This window comes from Hibiscus syriacus, unplaced genomic scaffold (genome assembly GCF_006381635.1).
Source record: "Hibiscus syriacus cultivar Baekdansim isolate YM2019G1 unplaced genomic scaffold, ASM638163v2 tig00116989_pilon, whole genome shotgun sequence".
NCBI classification, from domain to species: domain Eukaryota; kingdom Viridiplantae; phylum Streptophyta; class Magnoliopsida; order Malvales; family Malvaceae; genus Hibiscus; species Hibiscus syriacus.
In genome coordinates this window covers 11,954-19,383 of record NW_024063508.1, presented here as the reverse complement: position 1 = coordinate 19,383, position 7,430 = coordinate 11,954, and the positions used below count along the sequence as shown (strand labels likewise).

Genomic DNA, 7,430 nt, shown 5'->3' with positions numbered 1-7,430 from the left:
TATTTCCGCTACTCTTGAGGTAATTATAAAACTGATTTCATATATTAATCATCTTATATAGCGTATAATAATTTTTTTCTTGAATAGGTGGTCTACTGATAGGAAAAATCATCAGGAGCTACCTGATGATTTAGAAAAAATTAGGGTGCTCATCGATCAGAAGGTTGGCACACAGGTATAAATTTATATGTTTAAAAATCGATTTTAGATTATAGTTATATAATTAGATTATTATTTTGATAAAAATTATATATATTTGTTTTAGTTTGAATGGGTGCCATATTCTAATGATAATGTGAGGACGGTGATCCCACCTGTGTTGAGGGGCCCATCAGATGTTTGGATGGTGATGGTCCTTTTGATATGTTATGCGACAGTCGAGTGGCACTCCACTGATCGCGTGCTCCAGCAATTTGGTTGTTTTCAACCAATTCCGGAAGCACCTTGTAATATGAACGACTTGCATGCCATAGAGAGACGCGGCAAGACCGATACGGATTGGCTGGTGAGGCATCATGAGTGGGACGTGTTGTGGGAGGATCGATATCAGCGTCTTCCCCGTAGAGAGCCCATTTATGTTGATGACTTGACGGTTGGTATGATTATTATGAGTGGTTCAACAGAAACGAGAAACTGTTTCTGCTTCCCGAGGATGCACTAGGGTGGATCTTTCCACGACGTCGATGGAGACGTTCACCGACACAGCACCATCGTCCCCCGACTCGTGGACGGAGAGCAGGTGCTTCCGGTTCATCATCAGCTGCACCAGCAAGACCTTCACAGCAGCACCAGCAAGACCTTCACAGCAGCCACCATCTGCAGCGACTTACATACCGCAACCATATGTGTTGTCGTCACCGCCTTTCCATTACCAGATGCCGCCGCCTTCACCTGGTTTTATGACCCCGCCACCGCCACTTTCACAAAGTTTTATGACCCCTCCTGAAGGCTATTATGGGTCTATGTTTTCAGATCCAACTTGGGGTTTATATGCTAGATATTTGGCGGGTTCAGCCTCATCACCCATGGTCGCAGCACAGACATCTCCTGTACAGTTTTCACACTCAGCGATGTCTGGGTTTTATGAGTTTTCCTAGTTTTCGCAGGCCGGTGGGATAGTCAGTCATACACCTCAAGGGTCCTTATTCTATGTAGGTGCTTCATCGTCATCAACTCCTCATCAACAAAATTTAGCTGCTCAGGACAACGACGATGAGGACGACGACGATGATGATGATGACAAGGAGGAGTCACAACCAGTGATACGAAAAAATCCTCCTCGAGACTGATAGCCACCGCCCTGCATAACACATTCGCGTCGCAGACATCGATAGATTTTATTTTTTTTATTATATTTGTATTTAGTACTTTTTATTGTAGTTGTTTATTGGACTTTTTTATTGTAATTTTTTTATTTATCATTTAATACTTACTTTAATTCGTTAATATGGTTGGAAATCTGTACTGCAATGACGATATTCTTCTACTACTTCCAACATGAATCTTCATCGAAATCTTCGTTATCAGCTCCTCAAGAGTTATGTTTCTCTTCAATGATATTTTAACACGCTCAATTGATACCAAAACAACGCCGGCTTCATCTTCTCGAATTTCTCCATCATAATAAACAATAGCTGAAAGTAGCGTCATTCTTTGAGTTTAAAAGTACGACAATATTATATCTACAAAAAAAATAACTGAAACAATGTTGATTAAATAAATAATATATGAACAAAAATATAACACAATAAAATTTTTACACATAAACGTAAATAATTTAAATAATATAATTTTATATTATCACCTGTACCGCAAAACTATTTCGACGTATATTCTCACTTTTTAATTTTACAAACACATAAATTAATTGACAACAATTAGTATAATATTTTTTCAAATAATCATAATAAACAATAAGTATAATAAAAAAAGTTATCACAAAATTACATTATAACGAAAACTCGCACGAACTTCTGAATTAAATATGAGAAGATTGTTGGATTGTTGTATTAATTTTTTTCTAATCGAGAAGAGATGTGAGGAGTTACCCCAGAGAAAGGGTATTTATAGCCGAGAAAAGCTACAAGACGTAGTACATGTACCGCACCTTACATAATTATATCAGATAAAGCTAAGGTGCGGGCCCTGTTCCGCTCCTAATAATTGTGTTAAATGTAAGGCGTGGCCCCTGCCCTGCGTTATATTCCTAGGTGGCCTAAGGCATGCCCCCGGGGGCCGTGCTTTACACATGTGTATACCATGTCAGCATAAGGTGCGCTGCAGGGGGCACGCCTTACCCCACATGACGTCAAATCAACGTAAAACGCGTTGCAGGGGCCGCACCTTTCTGCAAAAGGTGTTAAATCAGAAAATATAATCTAAACGATGCCTGATCAAGAAATATGTTGTTCAACGATGATATATCGAGAAAATCGCCTGATTTAAATCTTAAATTTTATTTAAAAAACTCCAAACACATTAACAACCAGCTTTAATCTTAAGTGGCAGTTGCTTGCAATTGCATGCAGATTTTTTAATTAATTAGGGTAATCCAAATTTTTTTGTTAATATAAAAATAAGTATTTAAATCACACTTAAAATTAATTTTTTATGTCTAAAGAATTTTTCGTTAAAAATAGGTGATTAAAATTTTCTCTGTTACACTTTTAGTGTCTACCGTTTAAAAAATCGTTAAGTGACATGTGTCACGTTCAGATTTAAAAAAATATTTTTAAATAATATTTTATTTAAAAAAAATATAGACGTGATATGTCAGTTAACGAGACTTTTTAACGGTAGACACCTAAAAATATAATAAAAAAAATTTTAAACACATATATTTAACGAAAAAATTCTTTAAATATTAAAATATTTTTTAAAATTTTTTTTAAACACTTATTTTTATATTAAAGTTGTTTTTAGTAAGAGGTAAAATAATAGTACTAGAGTTTATTTGAATATAATAATAAAAAGGTTCTCTGGAATTCTGTATAAAAGAGTCAACGTGTATGTCAGGCTTTTCACCAAATGTTGCCTGATGATTATTGTACTTTCTTTTGAACTGTTTCTCTCTCTCTCTCTCTCTGCATTAATTCGTTTTTTTTCTCTGATCCTTTTTGCACTGCCAATTTGCTGCGATCATTATTTACTAATGGGTGTGCCTGAAGGGTAGTTGTGAGTTTTAAGCTTACTGTTGGCCTTCTTTTTATGTCACACAGCTGAATCTTGTCCTTCATTACAATAAAACAAATGCAGATTTAGAACATACTTTAGTTTTCAGAGAATAAGCACTTCAATGTCAAACAGGGTTATCTGTTTTTAGCGATATATCCGCATAGAGAAGTGGGTCGGATATACAAAATAAAATGAGGTGTTAACCGACGCTGAAGAACAAGTGGGGTTTGAAGTGAAGGGAATTAAAAAAATAATGAAAAGGAATGCATCAGAATGACGTTTACGTGACATTATAGTTGAAGGAATCATTAACTATGCGAAAAGCAACAAATGCTATACAAACATTCAACCACTTAGACGAGAAAGAGAGATCCGTACATTACGAATTTTAAAGTGGCCGATGAGAATCAAGGGGCAGATGGGTTTAAAGTTTAAACCACAGCTCCATCATCAAAGATTTGCTTCTAACATGTTTGATTTCAACCAGTCGTTTTCTTCATTTCAATGTTGAATAGAAAACGTAAGGACAAGTGTTCCTATTTTTGTATGAATCAGCATCCATCCCCTCCTCCACTCTCGCTTAAATATGCCAATTATTTCATCATGCCCTCACCTACAATTAGATTTTATGCGAGGCGCTGTGACTTGTTTATTATAAATTACAATCTTTTTGTTTATATATTTTACAACTCTAATCCTTGGAAAGTTTGCATTCACTTCGGACGTGTTTGGCCACGTCCCATTCATTTTATTTTCTTTTCTTGAATTCCGTTGAGGTCCTCTGATTAAGATTTAGTTATAGTTAGATTTATTAACATAAACTTATTATACATATACCCCTCCAATAAAACTTTGCCATGTGGCATAATTAATAATAAAAAAGGACAGCCTTCTTATTTCTCTATTCTTTTTCTTTCTTTTGACTAAATATCTCTTTCGATCCATTATTACTGAAACTTTCTCTCTTTAAGTTTTTTTAAAAACGAGAAATTAAACAGAAGGTCACAGACGACCGTTTGTTTTATTATTAAATATAAAACATTAGCGGCGCTTTTCTGTCACAAACGTCGCAAAAGGTCAGTCCTATAGCGACGTTTTAATATAAACGACGCAAAAAGTGAGGCTGTATAACGGCGTTATTTTATGAACGCCGCAACGGGGTTCTATAGCGGTGTTTTTGTGCAGCAACAGGCAGGTTCTATAGCGACATTTATAATACAAACGCCGCTAATTTTTGACTCCGTTAGTAACACGTTTCATTCTAAAATGCCGCTAATCTAAGGTTAGTTGATTTTAAAATTATTTTTGGCTATGTTCTACTCATCATGTACCATTATCCAATCAAAACAAACTTCAAATTTAATTACGACACTAATTAAGTTGAAATAATTAACAATAAAAATATTAAAAAATTATCCAATAACAATAAACATACCAAAAAGCAATATATTAAAAGTATGTACAACCTTGTTTTTCAAGTATGATGGATATCATTGTATGTACAACGTTTTGCATTTTAGATTTCTTCTTTCCTTTTTCGCTCTTCAACAAAAACGAAATCGTGCATTTGCAAAGCAGACAGAGCGCTTTCATCTTGAGCCATTGATCTATACAGCTTTCATGACATGAGATGAAGGGAGCTCCTTCAGCACATGATTGTTGTCATAATTCGTCAAACAAATGCAATAAACCTGCATATTGACGATATAGATTTAGCTGACCGACAGTTTCCGGTTGATAACAAAACAATGTTAAGTATGTAATCATAATGCTTCCTCGAGCATTAAGCAGAAGTAATCAATCTTATGAGCAAGGCATTCCGGAACTTACAGCATCATCCTTTGGAATAGCACAATCCTTCTCGACTCCTCTGCAAATTTGAAGTCTGCAAATTTGAAGCCCCTGAAGAAGAGTAACCTCCAAATAGCCAAACATTTCCAATAACAAACCACACAAAAAAGTATGCTTTTACCACCCATTTGAAGTGCTCCAATAATCTGTAAGCCTGCCAAGTTACCGTGCAAAAAATGCATCAGCAATTGCATATAACTTATTTAAGTTATGCATAAAAGACTCAGAAACGCAACTGTTACGACCAAACCAGAAGGTGCTCATAAAAAACCAAATATAGTACAAACTGTCTGAGGCTTCAATTTACACCAGAATATAATATGTTTAGCTCTTCCTTAAACATGAGCATAGAAAAAAGTGGGTTTTCTTTTATGTCTATCCTATTTTCAGTAACATCAGCAGTAACTGTGAAAATCATCCGAAGAAAATACAACATTGCACAGAAAAGAGAACCACTCTCATTGAAAATACACAATGTAAAACATAAAACATGTTCATACGGTTCAAAAGCAAATTTTCTTCTGATATTAGACATTCCAACACACAATATACTCAGAAATTTTGAGCCAATTCTATAGAATCAGCGGTTTTTACTTCCAGATTTCAGAAGAGTGGACAAATCTGAGCCAAAAAGCAAATATACCAAATGAAATTATCTAAAACGGTTTGATAGGAACCAGCAATTATTTGCTTGAATTGTCAGAAACTGCATCTACTTTTGCTGTAACTAGGATTTTTTCTGTCATAAGTTTGATTTGCCTTGTCAAATAAACTTGAAGGATCATATGGATTTTTTTTTCATAATTGATCTTAAGTCCAGGAAAGCCAGAATAAATTATTCTTACTGCATTCTGTACATCTGTATCTCACATCTATACTGGAAACCAATGCATCCATTATGCTAAACATTTGCAAACTTATCTTAAAAGGAAAATAATAATCAATCAATGGTTGATGCCATATGTTCCACTATCAGCATTGTTATTCTCATTAGAATGAATTGCTTCTTCTTTAATCCTTGCAAGTTCTGACTAGATTGATATTAAGATTAGTTCAATGAACTTATAAAATACTACCCAAAGCCTAAAGTGCACTTCCATTCAACATGTATGTTATTCTCTGGTAAACTATATTAAAAAGAACCTCTTCAGTAAGCAAATGCTGCATTATAATCAGTATCTTACAGGTGTAGAAGCTCTTCTTTAAGCTTTAGCATATTTTTGTCCGTTCTCAATGAGCTCCTTTTCCCATAAGTCCCGATATGGAGGCGAGTAACCCAGGAGAAGCTGCAAAATTTAACATTCAAAGACAATAAATACTTGTTTTGAATATTTTAATAGTAGATGTGAACTTATCAAGTTCTTTCCTTTTCCTGTAAAATGTACAAATCCCAGTGAATGGGTAAAAGGAACCTTCAAAATAATAATTTAATCGTAATATTTATCGATTGATTTTAGATAATGTTATGGTGAGAAATATTTTGATTATCTGCACCCACTTGACAACTAAGTTTTCCACCATTTTCTCAGAAGCCAGACAGATCCAAAAGAAATCGAAAATCAATACTCACACACCAGGTAAATCTTGCTGCCTTCACTGCCGAATCTAAGCAACTCCTTCGCCGAAATCAAAGCTTCTTTCAGCGAGACCAAAGCTTTAACAGTTTCTTCAGAGATTTGCTCCTTGCTCTCTCTAATCTCCTCGAACATTGGCGTCAATAGCTTCAGTCTCCTAGCGAGATCGCAAAACTCCTTAACGGCACATCTGTAATCGCGATGGGACCTATTTGATTCACCGCATCGAACAAGCTCTGCCCAAGCTCTCCTTTCTCTTCTTCCTTTTAAGTTTGGTTTCTGAAGAGATTTGCTTGAAATTAGGGATACAATGCTAATGTCTTGGGAGTTTGTAGGCACAAACGCTCCTATTTGTTATTTCATAGCAGAGTTTTTTAAAAAAGCCACTAAGGTACGAGTGTTGGATAAAGCCATTATATATATGAATATTATTGCGACATTTATGTTAGAAACGCCACAAAATATTAATCTGTAGCGGCATTTTTAAGATAAACAAAGCTAAAGTTACTATTTTGTTGATTTTTATATGTAAACGTCGTTATATGTTTAAAATTAGTGACGTTACTTTTAAAACACCGCTAAAAACACCCCTACAAATTTGTTTTGTTGTAGTGTTCGTTTCTCAATAAACTTGTTTACCGTCTTCTCGCATGCAATGTTTTTTTCACATTACCGAGGAGAAAAAATAATTTTCCTCCATTGTAGACACCCGTTTTTGTCCGGGTCTTTTCTATTTTAATTTATTACTATTATTGTCATTTTATATTATTATTATTATTATTATTTAATATGTATTTACATTTTGTAGGCCAATCCCGAGGCCCATTCTCG

The 7,430-nt window shown here is 34.8% G+C and overlaps 1 long non-coding RNA gene across 1 annotated transcript; it reads right to left on the bottom strand.

The window, feature by feature from the left end:
* Positions 1–3,073: 3,073 nt before the first annotated feature.
* LOC120193173 lies at positions 3,074–6,757 on the bottom strand. The gene is made up of 3 exons (XR_005522840.1): positions 6,598–6,757; positions 5,309–5,311; positions 3,074–3,083 (listed from the first exon to the last, which is right to left on the bottom strand). It is a non-coding gene; the product is annotated as an uncharacterized LOC120193173 (long non-coding RNA).
* Between the last annotated feature and the right edge of the window lie 673 nt (positions 6,758–7,430).